The 20,430-nt window shown below is 31.4% G+C and overlaps 1 protein-coding gene across 1 annotated transcript in view; it reads right to left on the reverse strand.

Moving 5' to 3' along the window:
• LOC127877067 (protocadherin-3-like) overlaps window positions 1-18,768 on the reverse strand; it is a gene marked incomplete at its 3' end in the record, with an annotated part of 37,616 nt that extends 18,848 nt beyond the window's left edge. Inside the window, exon 1 of the mRNA XM_052422667.1 lies at window positions 18,632-18,768. The remainder of the gene's footprint in view (window positions 1-18,631) is intronic.
• Window positions 18,769-20,430: the final 1,662 nt, after the last annotated feature.

Consider the following 20,430-nt stretch of genomic DNA (forward strand, 5'->3'; position numbering starts at 1 on the left):
AAAAAGTGCATATATCAAAGTATAAATAACAATGAATTAAAGATGTATTTTAATGGATGTTGTTTGTTTTGTATATATACAAAATAATTTATTTTTGTGTCTCTTAAAATAACAAAATTTAATAAAAAAAGGCATTAAAGTTATAATGCTGCTGATGAAAATTTATTGCAGTATTAAAACAAATCCACTAAATAAGTTAACCATAGACAAATTATACAAGAAGGTAAGCATAACATGAAAACACCTTCAGAAATATTGTGCTCATAGCTTGAGAGCTCTATTTAAACAGGAAACCTAAAACATTACAGACCCATGAGCTGCCTTTAGTATAGATGCAATTCAAATGTACAAAAGAAGCCATTTACAACCTCAGCTCATTAAAATTATGATCGCTCATAACCTGCAAAAGCTATCAAAATATTGACTTAGCATTTAATTGTGCAATAGTTCAAAAGAATCCACCTCGATTAACAAATCTGTAAACATGAAAGGAAAAGTAAGCCTTGCGCACAAATATTGATATCATTAAACAAACTCTTGTACTACTTCTTCAGACTGTTTTTATGGGCCTGTTTACTGTTTGCGAAAATAAAGACTCCTTGTAAAGGGTTTAGGAAAATAATGGAGTAAATTCTATGGATCATAAAAAAATCAAGGCTTCTAAATTTCTTGTCAATATTTTACTTGCATGACATATTTCCTGTTACTTGAAAAGATGTATGAAAGTATATCATCCTCGAAGATTTTTGGAATAAGACTTCCTGTATTCTATGGTGATTATTTTACAACTTTTTATTGTTGTATAACAATATAATTTTTAATAACAATTCTTTAACAAAATCATATTAAAATGCAAACAAAAATGGCATAATTATTTAAATAAGTTTATGTTGTGTTTTTTTTATGTCCATGTTTAAACAAATGACAACAAAACTACTCACATTATCATATTATTCCATTAAAATAAATCATCAATGCTTGTAATTTTGATGCACTTTAAAAATTACGACAAAATCATCCCTTATATATAATTCCAAAACATCTAACACCAAATGTCACTTATCAATTTATTAGCTACAGGTAATAAAAGCGTCAAACACTGGCCCAACTTTTTGTTTGTCACTTGTGGCTTAATTTTACAAAGCGGCTATGATCAAATCCTATCTATGGTACTATTTGCTGTAGACTGTATCCCATAAGATAAAAGTGTTGTATGTAAATTGAACAAGTCTGTCATAGAATTATCCCAATCGGTCTTATCATCCAGGAAACTTTACTGTCTCTTTATTAACACCTTTCTGATGCCACACTAACATGTTTGGAGACAAAGTAAAGAAACATTTATGATAACATAATTTGTACAATAGTTTGATATACAGTTGCTAGTAATATCCGATTATTTCCAGGAATAAACTACACTTTTTATATTATGACCCGAATTGTACAGGTCATCTGGCTGTGTACGTGTTTGGTATCAAAATATAAAAAACCAAACATAAAATATAATGGTAAAAACTACATGTAATGATTAAAGCATGAAATATCATTATCACTGAAATACACATTACACTATATGGATTAATTAATACATTAAGTGGTTTTGATTGCCATTACCTGATCTTTCTTAAACATTTCTCTGTTTTTCTAAGAAAAGGAATCGTGTCAAAAGTCATGTTTAGTTTGGCACTGGTTTATTCTGTACATTTGTTCTGTTTTTTAATCAATGTGCAACACATGGTGTCAGATTGCAGATTTCTCAAAAGAAAAGATCGGTGTATTCAACAGACAGATGCCAATTGAAATATTTAATATTCTCAATACATGTATGTAACAATCATTAATTGATTGCATAATTAAGCTTTAAGATGCTTTGGAATTATCCCTTAAATAAAAGCAATACTTTGCAACTAAGCTTGATTTAATTCCAAAAGAGGCTATCAATTGATAATACTATCATCCTCTTTAGGGCATTGACGGAATGATAAAATATGGCAACCTAGGGTGCTGTTATTGTTGCGGAACTTTTAATCTTTACTTTTATGACATGGTTCCAAATGGCATGACACTCAAAAAAGCGAACAAATATAGACATGATGAATCATATCTTAGTTATACAAAAATTATAAAAATGCAAATTATTTCATTTTTGTTATTTAAACTTTATATTAAAAGTAAAATAAGTGATAAAATACTTACTTATTTAATGCTTCTCTGCTAAATAAGGAAATATTAACAGCAGAAAAGCATTAAATAATAAGATAATTTGTGTGTTTTGAGTTGATTATTTATCTTATTCTGGATTGATAAGTTAAATTTATATATTCATGCGTGTTTATATTTAAATTGATGAAGCTAATACATTAATTATGATACAATTTAACATTTTTATTAAAAATTTAATTCATTAAGAAACATTTTTAATGTTTGAGAACCAAAAACAAATAACAATAATTAATATTATAAAACAGTAAATATTTGGTACACAAACTTGAGTGCACACTTAAATACAAGTGTTTTATTTATTTAACTGATTTGTTTGCATTTAATATATTCTATATATTTTGGCAAATAACTTACATGGTTTGTGGAATGAATCTTAGGCCTATATGTTATGTTATATGGATTTATGCCATATACAGTCAGCGTCAATCCAGACCACTTTATAGCAGAAATGGTTACCCTTATGACCAGATTTCCCAAGCCAAACTGCAGCTGGCCACATATGACATCTAAGACCCATTTTCGCATGATGCGGCCCATACACAGAAAATATACAACAATTATTTGTAAGAAATGAAAGGTGTATGTTGTGGACACTTCCGTGAGCATAACAATATAATAACAACAGCATTTTACACTTTGACTGGCATGTAAAAAGGTCACATCTACTTACAAAATATCAGATGAACACAGAACTCATTTGCCAAAATCCACTGTTATAAATTCATATGATCTTCATTACAATTAGTACAACGATGAAAGACCAATTAGGAGTAATTTGTCAAGAGAACTAAGGTCAACTTATGAACTGTCGAGTAATGTACTGTTTCTGTATAGGCGTGATCTGTACGCAAAACATACATTATGGCTGTCAAAGAATGATATAAAACAGGTACATAATAAATACAACTGATAACATTTTGATTTTTAGTCCATATTAAGAAGTCATCTGTTCTTTTATTACAATGTCAATAGTCGAGAATGCAATTGCAGAATTTTACTATAAAGGCAGACCGTTTTATAACTGTTTTATTGCAGTCTGAAAAATTATGAAATATAAACCAAGAGCAGTAAAGTTTAATTGTAAATAATTATTTATAATGGCATGTGGCATGTTGTTTTGTTTATTTGGCTTTAGTGACTTGTATTTCCGTGTCACAATGCTTCATGCAGTTAACAATAAATGTATATCAATTAATATGCGACCTCTAGCGACATACAGAGAATGATACTTTCAAGATCTCATCTGTTCGATAAATTCAATAAAAAATTAATCATTTACAAGTGAAAGATTGTCAAACTGTATACAGCTACCAAAACAATGTTGTTGTTTATTTTATTTTCCCATTTTTAATACTTTATAACTACAAATATTGACCAAACAATAATATAGTCCCCTGTATTATTATTATTATTATTATTATTATCATGATCATCATTATTATTAATATATCAAAGTTTTTTTTTGTTTTTTTATTTCTTTATGAATAATCTTCAATAAATGCTTAATAGTAAACAATAACCTTTTTCACTGCAAACTTTGTAAATCACACCCCATGGTTACCATGTGAATGCTGTGTTATGTTGAACTTACTTGCCGATAAAAAATAATTCAGGTTAAACCTGTTGAAAAACAATCATCAAATTTCACAGTAAAATGTAACAAAATAAGATTAAAAAGATATTAAGCAACAATAAATAATGTAACACCACTTAAAAAATGCATACATTACAAATCACCTCACTGTATTTTTCAATAATCCAGTATCAGTAAATTTGAAGTAAGTTTAATAAACTTTGCATAAGAAAGTTAATTTGTAAAAACAACAGATAGAAAATGTGCCATATTTGTTTTTAATCAATTATATGCAACAAAACAAATTAAAGAACAAATAAATTAAATAGCATTATAAACAAATATATAATTACCTTAATATACTCGTCCATAAAATCCTTAGATCCTTAACTGCTTTATATTTGTATAGTTACAACTTTCACAAAATTTTGTAACAAAAATGTATAATAAACATAAAATAGCATTTATCAATCCAATGTGATTTGACGAAAGAACACCTTCAAGTTGTGGTTTTAAACCAAATTTAAAATGCTCTCATAAAGTGTCCCAATGTCATCGCCTTCTGGCTAAGATTGGTTATGGTTATACTATCGTCTACTCTAATGATACCATACTGTCACAGCCTTACACTACTGCCATTTGAGGCAGCTCATTGAAGTCACTTAAAATCAGTTTACTTTGTCCCACTGCAGTTCACTGTATTACAGGCCTGCAGTTAAACCCACCAATCAGATGATGGCAATTGATTTTCAAACAATTACTGTCACCCAATCAATTAAAGCTGGATTTAGAGATAATATGTTGTTAATTATGCTTGAGTGAAATTAATATGTCATGGCAAAGACTTTATTCAATTGTTATGAGCCGTTTACATATATTTATACCTACCCTGCATTGGATTTATAACAAGGGTTATTTGTTTTATATTTATTTTATCAATTCAAAGAGATTTCTGCATGTATTTTATTAATTTACGGCCACTTATCTGGCGTTCAAGATCAATGCAAATAGGCCAATTTAGGCCACAAGAACTTTGAAAACACTAAAAGAAACTCCAAATTATCGTTTTATGACAACATAAACATCACGAGTGTGAAATCTGAGATAACTGACCCTCTTGTGTCGAGTCAGATACAATTAATGGTCTATGTGATTTTTTAAAATAAGTTATTTCTCGTGTAATATAAAACCAGCCTTATCTGTGTAAAAAATTAGTTTAAACCTGAAAGATTCCTGATAACACCTATGTGTCAATTTGTCAAAGCGATGAATTTCAGCGGGTGAAACCCTATTATTGTTCCCCTTTCAATACTGTTCAAAATGTCACAGGATTTTTTACTCAGAAATTCAACACAGCATAAAGAATGAGTCAAGCTCATTTAATTTACTCATCTCCTGTTAAAAGGGATATTATATTGTCTTTGATTTTAAGCCACTGATAAGCAGGTGTTGCATACTGAATGAGTTGCCAGGAAAACAAATTCAGGTGTCACTGTGAAATATCCAATGACATGATTTGTTTGGAAATGTTTGAATGACAACCTAAATTATGCAACAAATAACCTTTTCTATGTGAAATACAGTATTATTTGATTTTTTAAATCCTTTTTATAAGTATTCATTTAATGGTTGCTTCATACATTATGTCTCATTTTTATAAACGCTAAGTAAAACAACTTTTTTATACTGGCAATTACAAAAAGTATAGTCTACATATATATAACCAGAGCTCCAGATAAGGATTTAGTCTAAAGGGTATTTCACCCCCTGATATTATTGTCAATGCGTATTTTACTCCTTTGTTTCAGCCATAAACGGTTAGGAATATTAAAGCGGGTATATACGATTTTTATATGTGCTGAATTGTAAAATATTGATACAAATATGTTATAATAACACACAATATGCAAGAAAAATGATACATTTAAAACGAATTTCATAAAATACAGCAAATACAAATTAGCGCCCCGAGCCGATTGTGACGAAGATAATTCGTAATTATTTTCCTACAATAACCGATGCATTCGTCTTTTTAGTAAGTGTTCGTGTGTCGTATGAATCGATATCGCTGCAGGAATTTCAAATGAACCGTTAAACTAAATTTAGACTCACATCGTACATGCATGATATACATGCTGGCGAATTCGGCTGTACAGCCTTTTTCGATTTCAGAATTAAATATCTGGCTTATTCAGCATTTTTCGACACATGTTCTTCTTAACTTTTATTTTAGTTTATATTGAAATATATGTATAATAAGTTTCTAACACATTTTATATTAATTAATAAATATTTGACAAGATCGTATATACCCGCTTTAAGGGGTTTCTTCCATTTCTATAGAAAACGGAAAAAGTAAAAGGCGTGTTTAATCTAGAAATAGTATTATTATTTGTTATTTATATTTTTAAATGCAAACAGAATATAGTTAAAAAGACGATATGAACAGACATTCTTTAAAAATATTCCCGCAAGTTGCTTAAAGTTAAAACGTCCCTTTTCGATCCACAAACATGATTTGCCGTCATTTTTATTACAAGCTTATTTTGATTGACTTTCTTTTGATTCAAAGGTTACCTTACACTAAAAAACTTAACTGGATTATTGTTAAACCGGTTACGCACTTTAATCGATTTAAAATACGAACCAAGATTTGTAAAGCGTTTTGTTACGTACTGGGCCGATTTTTAATGCGTTTTTTTCATTTTTTCAATGCGTAAATACGCAGATTCGCCTCTTATCTAGAGCTCTGTATATAACAATTTATGAAAGTTATGTGTATATTTACAGAACTACAAACAAATTTTAAAAAGTATATAAACAATATTATAATAACCAATTTTAAGTATCTGTACAATTAATTGAAATTGTTTCTAGTAACTTGTCAGAGAGCAAACATTTTGTTACAGAAAAAACATTTCTGTGAATTCTTTACATTTCCAACTGTTTCTTATTTAAATATTTATGAAACAAAAGCCGTTTAAACCTTTTGTTAACATTTTTATGTAAAACTTGGCTAGGGATTTTCATCCACAAGAGCATATGAAAACAAATTTTACATTTTGGAGGCCTGCTATTTTGGGTCCAGTTTTTTTTTTGTTATCAATGAAACCAAAAACACATAATTACTTCCAATAATTATCAATTATGGTCACTTCAAATATTGTTCATAATACACAGTTTTAATATGAAATAAACGTTTGATAAAACTATAAGCAAAATCTTCATATTTTCATATTTATATATTCTCCATATTTGTCCATTTTCCCGATGGATGGGTTATTAATTTGCCCAATCTAAACCAGTCAAAAATTAAAACAATAATTATGCAATGAAGTACATCTGAAACATTAACACGGCTAAATACACATATTTTCTTGGCAATTTCACATGAAATATTTTCTATGGCTATTGGTCCTGCATTTGAAAAAAAACATAGACTTGAAAGTAATAAAATCCGTAAAGTTTATAAAAACTTAAGAAAAAAATGCTAATTTCTATGCATTTTAGCTTCTTTTTCATAAACGTGCAATTCAACAATATGATATAGATTTGTGTTGTATGTTCCTCTAGCAAACAGTCCTCTGCCAGTTTATATATTTTATAATGCTGTTTAAAAAAGGTATCACAACTTAACAAACACTAAACATTATTATTTATAACAGTGAACATTAAACAACATTTTTTCCCTATATTGTAACACAAAGGTTACTAAACAAGATTTTTTGTTACACAGTCTAACTTGTGACATATTTATGAGTGTCCTAATAAATATGAAATAATCACAATAAACATGCTTTGCAGAAATAGTTTTAAATATTTGTATATTATCATCCAAAAATGCAAAAAAATGCAGAAAATTTATTAAAACCTCAAATTGATATAATAATTGACAATAACTTTTATGAAATCAAAAATGAGTACTTTAACAGACAATATGCAACACATCAACATTCAATTAACACAAAGACTGGGTTGAATACAATAAAAAACTTACGAAAAAAATAATAATTTATCATTTGTTTTTTTAGATATTTCATTTCCTCATTGTGTAAAATAAAAAACAAGAGCACCGCCTTGCAGGTGCAGACCGCTCATCTATTTTTCTTTTTAAAGGTGCAGGGACCTATCTCAATTGACCAGTCGCCAAATTATTGATCGCTCCGCCCACATAATCACGTGGTCTAGTGATTAGAAAACTCCGACAAGCAGATCGCAATTATAGCGGGTTACGTGAGGGAAATTCTATATTTGTAATGATGTATTTTGCTCTTTTCTATAATATAAATTATTAAAGCCGCACACTAAACAAAACTGCTTTGTAAAACGTTAATACAATCATAAATACTTTAGAGAGAAATGGCGTAATCAAAATAAATGAGTTAACGGCAGACTGACTATCAGAAACGTTTCTTATACATATTATATAGGGAGTTGATGAAATGAGCATTTATTTCATATTGATTTGAACTTGTATTCAACCGTCAGACAGTGAACCCGGTGGCTATTCATATATTATTTTGAAAATATTTTTATTAAATGCAAATGACATATCCATATCATGATGGGTTTTTTGTTTATTAAAAATGTTTAGATCTTTGGTTTATTGTGTTATTTTTAAAAAGACACCGATTTTTTTTATTTAGATATAAATTAAATTTTTATTGTAACCATAATTTAATACAGGCCTAATTTCGTGGTTTCATTAACAGATAGTCTTATATGCATTTTATTTCATTAATGTTTAATGCGAACCTGTTACATTTCACTATCAAAATATGAAATGTTGGTATTACGGTGCTGTTCACGAACATTCGAATTGAATACATTTAGCATATTATGCATTTGCTTATTTATAACAAGATGGCCCTTATATGTTAATTGCAATTTTCACATTTTCCCCCGTATCAATATATGTTGTATTAGAAATGTTGTTGTTGTATTATAAGCCGTACATTTTAAGTCGCTTTAAGCTGGCTAAGCCGCGTTGAAATCACCTTTTTGTTGTTTTTACTTTAGTTAAAACAATATTTAAGTTAACAATTTATAATGGTTTCCCTTGTTTATGATCCACAGAAAATAAATATATAATTGGAAATCATTTAAGTAATTAAATAGTTTTCTTTTCTTGTGCACAGTACCTAACAATGCCTTAAATTAATGTTCCTTCATTCTGAGATCCACGCTACATACTGTTATTTATTAATCATTGACGCTGAGATTAATAAGCACGTGTGGCAATTATTATGTTGCCCAAACTGCTTAATAATATTGTGCATCAAACGGTATAACACGTTTTATAGAACACGCACCTGGTGTGGTTAAACTATTTATTGTGTTTGTTTTCTCATTACTCGTTCATATGTTCAAGAAATAAAGATAACATAATAACCTTTTATAAAGTGTGTAAAGCACCTACAATTTTGAATAATGATCGAACAGTAATGATCATGCATTTGATATAAAATCTGTGTAAACTCTTAAAAATTACGTCCATTCCATATGAACAACACGCTTTGTTTGTCGGACAAAATGGCAGCCAGATAAGCGTTGCTGAGGGGTGTGTGAAAAATCGATATCTGATTGGCTGATCGAAAAATGTGGGCGGAGCGATCGATACTTTGGCGACTGGTCAATTTCAATCACAAAGGAGGGAGGGGTGGAGTGGAGAGGGGTGTATAGTGTGGGGGTGTGGTCACTTATTACATTATCATCCAAAAATGCAAAAAAATGCAAAAAAAATATTTTATTTGGGGGGGGGGGGGATTCTTGGACGGTATTTCAAAAATAAAATAATAAAAATAAATATTTGTTTTTTTAACAATGTTTGAAAAAAACAAGAGATGTGTTCGTCAGAAACGCAATGCCCCCTATTGCGCCGCTTTGAAATAAAAAAAAAAAAAATTACCTTTGAACTTGAAGGATGACCTTGACCTTGAACTTCCACCACTCAAAATGCGCAGCTTTATGAGAACACCGCTTTGAAATATTAATTTTTTACCTTTGACCTTAGGATGACCTTGACCTTGAACTTCCACCACTCAAAATGTGCAGCTTCATAATAACGCCGCTTTGAAATTATTTTTCTTTACCTTTGACCTTGAAGGATGACCTTAACCTTGAAGAATGGCCTTGACCTTGATCTTCCACCACTCAAAATGTGCAGCTTCATGAGAACGCCGCTTTGAAATTTTGTATTTTTTTTACCTTTGACCTTGAAGGATGACCTTGACCTTGATAATGACCTTGACCTTGAACTTCCACCACTCAAAATGTGCAGCTTCATAAGAACGCTTTGAAATTTTGTAACAAAAAAATACCTTTGACCTTGAAGGATGACCTTGACCTTGAAGGATGACCTTGACCTTGAACTTCCACCACTCAAAATGTGCAGCTTCATGAAAATGCCACTTTGAAAAAAAAACGTTTTTTTTTTACCTTGAAGAATGACCTTGACCTTGAACTTCCACCACTCAAAATGTGCAGCTTCATGTTAACGCCGCTTTGAAATTATTATATTTGACCTTTGACCTTGAAGGATGACCATGACCTTGAAGAATGACGTTGACCTTGAACTTTCACTACTCAAAATTTGCAGCTTCATGAGAACGCCGCTTTGAAAAAAAAAAAAAGACCTTTGACCTTGAAGGATGACCTTGACCTTGAAGGATGACCTTGACCTTGAACTTCCACCACTCAAAATGTGCAGCTGCATGAGAATGCCGCTTTGAATTTATATTTTTTTTTTACCATGAAGGATGACCTTGACCTTGAATTTTCACCACTCAAAATGTGCAGCTTCATGAGATACACATGCATGCCAAATATCAAGCTGCTATCTTCAATATCAAAAAAGTTATGGCCAATGTTTAAGTTTTCTGATGGACAGACGCCATATATTTGACATTTGACCTTGAAGGATGACCTTGACCTTCACCTTTCACCACTCAAAATGTTCAGCTCCATAAGATACACATGCATGCCAAATATCAAGTTGCTACATGTATCTTCAATAGTGAAAAAATTATGGCCAATGTTAAAGTTTTATTTCGGACGGACGGACAGACTGACTGACATACTGACGGACAGTTGAACTGCTATATGCCACCCTACCGGGGCAATACAATTTTTTTTTTTGGGGTGGGGGTGGGGGTGGGGGGGGTATAGTGTGAGGGTGCTGTGGTCATTTATAAGATGATCTTTAAAAAAAAAATTGGGGGTGATTGAGGGGGAAGGGGGGATTCCAAGGGGGGGGGGGGTTATAGTGTGTGGGTGCGGTGGTCATTTATAAGATGATCTTTAAAAAATAAATTGGGGGGGATTGAGGGGGGGGGGGGGGGGTTGGAGTCTATTGTGGTATGTCAGGTAAGAGTTGTTTTGTCAATGTATCAATCAAATCTAATCATAAATAAAGAAGTTATGGCAATTTTAGCAAAATTTAAAAATTTGACCTTGAGGGTCAAGGTCATTCAAAGGTCAAGGTAAAATTCAACTTGCCAGGTACAGTACCCTCACGATAGCATGAAAGTATTTGAAGTTTGAAAGCAATAGCCTTGATACTTTAAAAGTAAAGTGGATCTAAACGCAAAATGTAACCATATATTCAAAGTTTTTTAGTAAAAAAAGAGCCATAATTCCGTAAAAATGACAACCAGAGCTATGCAACTTGTCCTTTACTGTCCCCTTATGATAGTTTGCGAGTGTTCCAAGTATGAAAGCAATATCTATGATACTTTAGGGGTAAAGTGGACCAAAACACAAAACTTAACCAAATTTTCAAGTATAAAGGGCCCATAATTCCGTCAAAATGTCAGTCAGAGTTACATAACTTTGCCTGCACAGTCCCCTTACGATAGTTAGTAAGCGTTAGCAAGTATTAAAGCAATAGCTTTGATACTTTAGGAAAAAAGTGGACCTAAACACAAAACTTAACCAAATTTTCAATTTTCTAAGTATAAAAAGGGCACATAATTCTATCAAAATGCCAGTCAGAGTTACATAACTTTGCCTGCACAGTCCCCTTATGATAGTTAGTAAGTGTTGCAAGTATGAAAGCAATAGCTTTGATACTTAAGGAATAAAATGGACCTAAACACAAAACTGAACCAAAATTTTCAATTTTCTAAGTATAAAAAGGGCACATAATTCTGTCAAAATGCAAGCCAGTGTTATCTAACTTTGCCTGCCCAGTCCCCTTATGATAGTTACTAAGTGTACCAAGTTTGAATGCAATAGCATTGAAACTTTATGAGAAAAGTGGACCTAAACGCAAAACTTAACCGGACGCCGACACGGATGATGACAATAGCTCATAATTTTTTTACAAAAATAGATGAGCTATAGAACTGCAAAATACTGCATAAGCAGTATACATGTCGTAATATGGTTCAGCTGGAAAGATCATAATGGTATTTCTGCAATATGATTATTGAAATGTCAACATGTAATGGATGTGGCATGTTCATAAGACCTAATTACTTACTTCATGTTGCTAATGGTGCCTTGTACAATAGGACTTTAAATGTGATCCATCATGCAATGATGTTCTGACTTAATTATGCCACATTATCAATTTTATAATACCTTTATAGGCTTACACTGCTGATCACGCCTGTTCGACAAAAATAACCATGCTTTGTTTCTATGCATCCAAATACTGCAAACATTCAGAACTAACAGAGCTTATGAACAAATGCACATTTAATACACACAAAACAACTTCAATAAATGCTGTTATAGCTTTGAACAAATTATTTCAAAATTTAGGAAAAATTCAAAACATTCTATTTCATATTATGACTATTTTACTCCACAACTATAACAAACAATTTTGAGCTTAAACTGTTACATTTTTCTGTAAAAATAATAAGAAAACTATCTATTTATTCTTACATGTATTGTAATATTATTTAAAGACGCATGTATTTAAAATGGTTTACCACACATCTAGCATATGATTTTAACATCATATTAACATAATTAACATATGAATTTGAAAATGCTAATTACATGACTATTCAAGAAAACTTCCTGCACAAACGAACATTTTCATTATGATTGACATATTTGTATTGTAAAATTGACAAGTACAAAAAATTAATTCGCGATCGCTCATTCACTTACATTACAAATACGACATTTATGATTGATATCAGATAATAAATAAGCAGTACAGTAAAAAAGATGATGAATATGCTAATAAGTTGATGTTTTTGTTTATTAATATTTAGCTGCATAGCAAATTGGCCATTAAAGCCAAATTACTAGAAAATACAATGATTTGGAGCAAAATTGCTCGACATCTGTAAAGGATGATGGGCAGTAATGACAATAATTCTTTTACCGTGAAATTACTTATACATACATTTCTACCTTGTGAATAAGAATTCATTTAAAGTAAATGGTAGTTTTCACCTATTGTGGTAACTGGAAATTAACATACTGTTGGCATTTCATACATTTTCATTTTATATTATTTTCATACTTCTAATATAAAAAGGTCATTATATCAATTACAATTTAGTTTTATTGTCATATTTGCGTATAATTGGTTTTTACCAAGAATTATTTATCCATCATTTTTATTTTTTTTATTCATGAATAGAAACTAACAAACACAAATAGTGCTTCATATAATCACAATTTCATTTTATGATGATTTGACATAATATTTATCTGATTACAGGTATTAAATAAATAAATAAATCTCAAAGCAAAATATGGTGACAATCACAACAGATGAAATTCTATTAGGAGAGTTGAAGGCCAGCCGCAAAAAAGTCTTATAGGGAATTTAAAAAAGCAACTTTACTATAAAAACAAAAATATCTTCAACAAAGCAGAAGAGACAAGTGGTTTAGAAGAAGTTTCACACCTTAAGTTGTTAAAGTGAGCACCTAAATCCATTACTTTTGGATCAAATAACCATCACCTCTTGACAAGTATCAACATTTGCACAGTCTTATTTAATCCCCGTTTCCATTCACGTACAACACAAAAATCTGCTTCAAAATGAAATAAGTTAATTTACACTGCTTTAATATCAATATTTTGACAAGTTGGTCGCATTGTAAGGTAGCCTTTTGGGTCACCATTAGGTGAATTGTCCTTCCGGCTGAGACTGTGTCTATCTAAACACAGCGTAATCTGTGTCCTTTAATTGGGAACAATTAAACAATCACAGCACCATTAAAAGCTTGAGTTGGTCTTCGAATGAGTCGATGTGAATGCGGAAGACAAGGTCTAATCTCATTAAAAATAAACAGGGGCTCCTAACTATTATTTAAATTACCATTTGAAAGCATTTGAGAGACAAACTTTTTCACTTCAGTATTAATCTGGTTTCTCATTTGCTTTTGCAAAAATCTTTTGTACGCTTAAACGCAGGTAAAGGTACCCATTAAGATAATGAGACGCAAAATATCTTCCAATGCTGTGCGTAAGCATGCTCATGGAACGTTCAATATTGCAAATTACAAAACAGGTATCGATGCGTTGAGAACAATTGTGATTGTAGCAAATCAGTTGATACAAAGTGTGAAATGTCACCATCATGTCATTACAATGCAGTAGCCAAAAACTTATTCCACTAAATTTGACAAGATTGTATCGAATTTATTCACACTCAGGTTGTGTTAATTTTCAGAGATATTCAAGACTGATACAATATTGTCAAGGTTTGCTACAAGGCATTTCTGAAACCAATCTTATCTGATGACATGCACAGGAAGACCTCTCTTCCCTCCATTTGAAGAGCTCGAGATTTTAATCTGCCTTTAATTGAAACGGCGGTTGTTGGCAGGCAATTGTGGAGTCGACATTATACCAATGAACAATTAAAAAAGCACAATTTTGTCCATGACGGAGGTTCAATCTTGATCGAAGTTAAGTTTTTATTTATTTAATTTGGGTGCTTTAAAGTTGAATAAAAATTTTGGAACACGTTTGAGTGTTATATTGAGTATAATTCTTCAAAATAATCGTGTGACCTTATCAACAAGTTTGTGACCTTCATTAAATTACATGTTTAATAAGGTAAAAAAAAGTATCCCAAAGTTTTATATATTATAAATAAAAATATTTTAATTTTCAATTTAAGTTTAGAATTGTATTCTAAAAATTTATTAGACAAAGAAATTTTAATCTTTGTTTTTTGTTTTGAGTTGAAATTTTCATTTTAATTTCAAACAGTGAAAATGTCACATATAATTGTACAAGCACTTTTCTAATTGTGCATTACATCTTATTTGAAAAAAAAAGACAAGTGATACATAATCAAAGAACATTATTTTATATTATCACACAATCATAATCAACTTTTTTTCTGAAAAAAGGCATATCTACCAAATAAAAATCACAATGCAAAAAAATCATGCTCCAACTGGTATCATAAAAAACTGTGAACAAACTGCTATAAAGCATCACAGAACAGAATTTCACAAATACATCTGAAATCTCATAATAAATTTTCCTTTAATCTTGTGGCCACTATTTTTCAAATACTTAAATTGTAAATTTGAATTCCTTCCATAGAAACCTTTTTGATTAATCAAACAGTATCATAGTTATCTGACATCAGATCCATGTCAAGAGAGCACCAGATTATCGTCAAGTTTTGTATTCACTTTGACATAATTAATAACTGAAGATCTCTTCAGAGTTGTTGAAATAGCTTATTTTCTTCTACAAAGGATGTAAAACTTCGTCCCTCCAGTAAAAAGTTACATTGTAATAGATGGGTGCTGGTTAAATGACAAAATTAGTTAATGGCTTATATTACACTTAGCCTAAACTTCAAAGGTGATCAGATGTATTCCATTTACAATAACTTTTTGTATAGCAGAACTAAGCCATCTGTGGTTCACAATGTCTTTACAGAAAAATCAAGGTTACAGGCTTTTAATATATACAAGACAAATCTATGATTTGAGACAATTTCTGATAAAATTGGGCTTAATGCATGTGCGTAAAGTGTCATCCCAGATTAGCCTGTGCAGTCCACACAGGCTTATAAGGGACGACACTTTATGCCTAAACATGATTTTGGTCAGGAGGGACTTCCTTGAAACTAAAAATACCATAACAGAGGAAAGTGTCATCCCTGATTAGCCTGTAGGGACTGCACAGGCTAATCTGGGACGACACTTTACGCACATGCATTTAGCCCAGTTTTCTCAGAACATGGCTCATTTTTCTATGCAGTCAATATTGAATCACAAAAAAAAACACAAACAAATTATATTACAACTACATTATTAGAAAACATAAGGGATAAACAAATGCATTTGCCACATTACTAACTATACTTACTTAACAGTGACCTAATGCTATCAGGTTAAAGATACTTTTTCATTTAAAACAGCCCCAAAGAGGCAACTAAAAAAAAACAAGATGTGTTTGTGAAACACAATGTCCCCCTATATGATATTTGACCTTGAAGGATGACCTTAACCTTGACCTTTCACCACTCAAAATGTGCAGCTCCGTGAGATACACATGCATGCCAAATATCAAGTTGCTATCTTCAATATTGCAAAAGTATTCATAAAATAAGCGATTTGGGCCACATATATTTGACCTCTGACCTTGAAGGATGACCTTGACCTTGACCTTTCACCACTCTAAATGTGCAGCTCCATGAGATGCACATGCATGCCAAATATCAAGTTGCTATCTTCAATATTGCAAAAGTATTTATAAAATAAGCAATTTGGGCCACATATATTTGACCTCTGACCTTGAAGGATTACCTTGACCTTGACCTTTCACCACTCAAAATGTGCAACTCCATGAGATATACATGCATGCCAAATATCAAGTTGCTATCTTTAATATTGCAAAAGATTTCATAAAATGAGCGATTTTGGCCACATATATTTGACCTCTGACCTTGAAGGATGACCTTGACCATGACCTTTCACCACTCAAAATGTGCAGCTTCATGAGATACACATGCATGCCAAATATGAAGTTGCTATCTTCAATATAGCAAAAGTTATTGCAAAATGTTAAAGTTGGCGCAAACAAACCAACAGACCAACAGACAGACAGGGCAAAAACAATATGTCCCCCACTACTATAGTGGGGGGACATAAAAAAATCTGAAAACTGTGCAGATATCACTTAAAGTGATGTCTATTCATAACTTTGTATTGCCCCCAAGTCACGAGTTTGATACCCATATGGGAGTTTTTTTTGCAGACTTTGTTCTACTTTATTTTATTCAAATTTATCATTTTGTATCATATTAACTTAAGAACTATGTTTTAATATAGTGCATTTACCTAAAAAAACATTACATGGCAGTAGGAAAACATAATTTTCTTCCAAAAGTCTCTCTAGTAGTCAAAACATATGTAGGCTAATAAAAGCACAAAAAAGTATTTTACCCCAAATTAAGTAAAATTAAGTAAACATAAAAGTGAGGTCAGATGATAGGGGTAGATTGGAGATAGTGCAAAGTAACAACTTTGTAAGTCTCCAAGTTTTGTTTCAAAGTAAAACATCTCAGTTAACCCATAAATAGCGGTAGCACAATTGAATGGTCTAAGTTAAGTAAAGGTGAGATTGGGTGATATGGGTGGAATGGTCATAAGAAAACAATGTGCAAGTATGACAGAGTTGCAGTAATGGTGTTGGTGCTAGATGATCCTGAAAAATCAACCTGTAATGGATGAAAATACAGATGGACGGACGAACAAACTGGCCGACAGAAAAAATGACTATAGTCACGCCTCATACATCAAGATTTCTGGGGTATTCAAACATGTACTATACTGAGTATTAACAAAAAATACAAGCAAACTATTTAAAGGCAAGCATATTCTAATTCAACAAAGCTTAAATGACACACGCAATAAGTGAAGGAAATTCTATGTATTGGAAGTTTACAGTCATTAATGAAAACAAGCGAATTCCTGCAAATTTCAATAACAATGTGACTCTTTCAGCAACAACAATGTTCTAATACCAGGAGATAATTGTACAGAGGTCCAAACAAAGCCCTAGACCAGCATCAAATAAAAGTCACACCTAATAATCAGCCGAGTTAATCTACAGACAAACAGCAATAAAGGAAAATTAAATCTAGCGGTCAGTTGTCAGCCTGACTCAATCAAAGGAACACTCTGATATTATCAGCGCATATTGACACTTACTAATAATGCCTGACTGTGACATAGATTGGGGTGTGATGAATTTTTATCAAAATGCACTTTGATTTAATTCGATGTTACCATCAGACTCAACGGGCGTGAAAGCTGTGTTGCAATAAATAGTTCAAACATACAAGAATATGAAATTTGCATTTTTGCCATTTGCAAGCCAAAACCATTGTGCCCAACTAATACAAATTAATGGACTATTTAATACAGATACCAATAATAGTAAAGAGTGGGTATTACCACAATCTCTATGGTCAATTGCACAAAACAAACAACTCATACATCATACATCATAACTGATTTAAATATTTCTACCATGCCAAGTCAAGGTACATGGCATATTTTAAATCTGAAGCTTTTTATTACAATTTGAAACTTTAACAAGCGTATTTAACTCGAATTATACTTAAAAAATCAAATAATTAAACAAAATTGTATTACTTGTATAAAAAAATAATAATTTAACAAAATTGTGTTACTTGTTCTAATGGAAATCTTATATCTTGCATAAGGCTACTTATTCACTTAATTAAATATGCAACAACCAATTATTTAATATACACTAGTTTAAATTCAATAACTCAATCATAGTCATATATCTAATGTAAAAATAATAATAAAGAATAGCAAAATTTCTATATTAACAGTATGGTCAATATACTCCCAGCATCACCTGTGGATTATGACTGATCGACCAATCATCATGACCCATAGCCCAGCGGTCATCGTATGTCTCTCACGCCACTGAAGATAAGAGGGGGAGAAATCTCAGAAACCCCCAAGTGGATTGCAAACAGCCTCTCTTCAGCTTTCTGAAAGTATCAAAGGACTGTGACAGCTTCCCACAAAAATGAGACGAATGATACGATTGAACAAAGACAATAAATCAGCACATACTTTATATGATGTACTTCTTGTGAGGAAAATATTCATGTAAATCTATGAAATGCCAATTAAACAAATATTTTAACTCTATCAATGCTTTTAATTATGTTATTTGAAATACAAGTGTTAAAGGATTTTGAAAAATAAAAAAAAGGTTAATGTGTTCATGACAAACAGCAAAAAACAAGAACAGCCTGCAAGTAACTCGCAGTCTATTTAGGTTTTATGCTGTTTGCTGCTCATCAGTATCTAAGGTTTAGAGATGAAGCCTAAAAAACTTGAATATATTAAAAAAGGTCTTAAATTAAATATAACTTACTAAAGGACTACAAATGGATATGAAAATATGTATTTAAGTGGTAAAGGGTTAATTATAAGAAACTGATGGTTTTTGGGTGGCATCACTCAAAACACAATGACCAGTAGTCTGGAGTTGTGGAAGTCTAAAGCTTTTCGTACCTAATTTCCTTGTCTTGCCATTACATTACCTTGTCTTGGTATTACATTCCCTTGTCTTGCTATTACATTATTGCTGCAGGGCAGACTTCTTGAGGACAGGCAGCTCCATCAGTATCATGGCTTCTGTAAATGAAACACAGTCATATACATTCAACGTTTTGAGATGGCAATTAAGTCATAACAATAGTTACATGTCAGGAAGTAAATTCCCCATAGATTGAACCATAATCATCTATTACTGATACATGAAGCTACATAATCTACTGCTGATCACTTAATGTAGACTTTCCTCAGTCTATTTGCCAGGTACAATATTAAGTCACGTGAAATAAAAAATTTATGATATACGGCACAGATATAAAGAGACCTGACTTGACTGCAGGCCTATATCAAACTGACCACAACCACAAATGGCCATAAAATCATCATTTGGTAGAAAATGTACCCATAAGGCTTCGGGCAACCATTAACAGTTGGTCATATGAAGGTCTCTGGAGAACTGCCAGTATCAATACATGCTATTACTGACTGACAAAGGAATAAGGTCATGATAAACTTAATACTTGCTCAATTATCAAATAATATTACTTCATATTTTTATGTCACAACATTGTATTCTTCAACACCAAATTGACCAATACAATTTAATTTTGGGGTTTCAACTGACATTATAAAATTAGAGGTCAATCTAGTAAGTTAAAAGGATAACAAATAAAACAACAGAATATATAGAGATTAACCAAAAATATGCTCTTCTTCCCAATACCTCAAATGCTATAACAGAGCATGATCAAATACAAAGTGAGATACAGTCAACAAAATACATTATATTTACAGAACCTTCACATAATTAAACAAATTCATTATTGCAATCACAAACAGTAAAATGGGCAGAAAATTGGGACAGAAATGTGACAATGTGCCGTGAATTAACTTTTTCTGATGTTTGTATACCTTTCATCTTGGAGCACTTGTCTTAAACACCTGTGATCTCACGAAAGGGATAACTTAATTCAAAGCGTGTGAAGAGCACTTTCCTATACCCAGATAAAGCACAAAAATGGTTGGTCATTTACTGTCCTTCCCTTTTGTCATTCTGACATGGTAACACATTAACCTGGTTGAATA

This window comes from Dreissena polymorpha, chromosome 4, assembly GCF_020536995.1.
Source record: "Dreissena polymorpha isolate Duluth1 chromosome 4, UMN_Dpol_1.0, whole genome shotgun sequence".
In the NCBI taxonomy this organism is placed as follows: Eukaryota; Metazoa; Mollusca; class Bivalvia; order Myida; family Dreissenidae; genus Dreissena; species Dreissena polymorpha.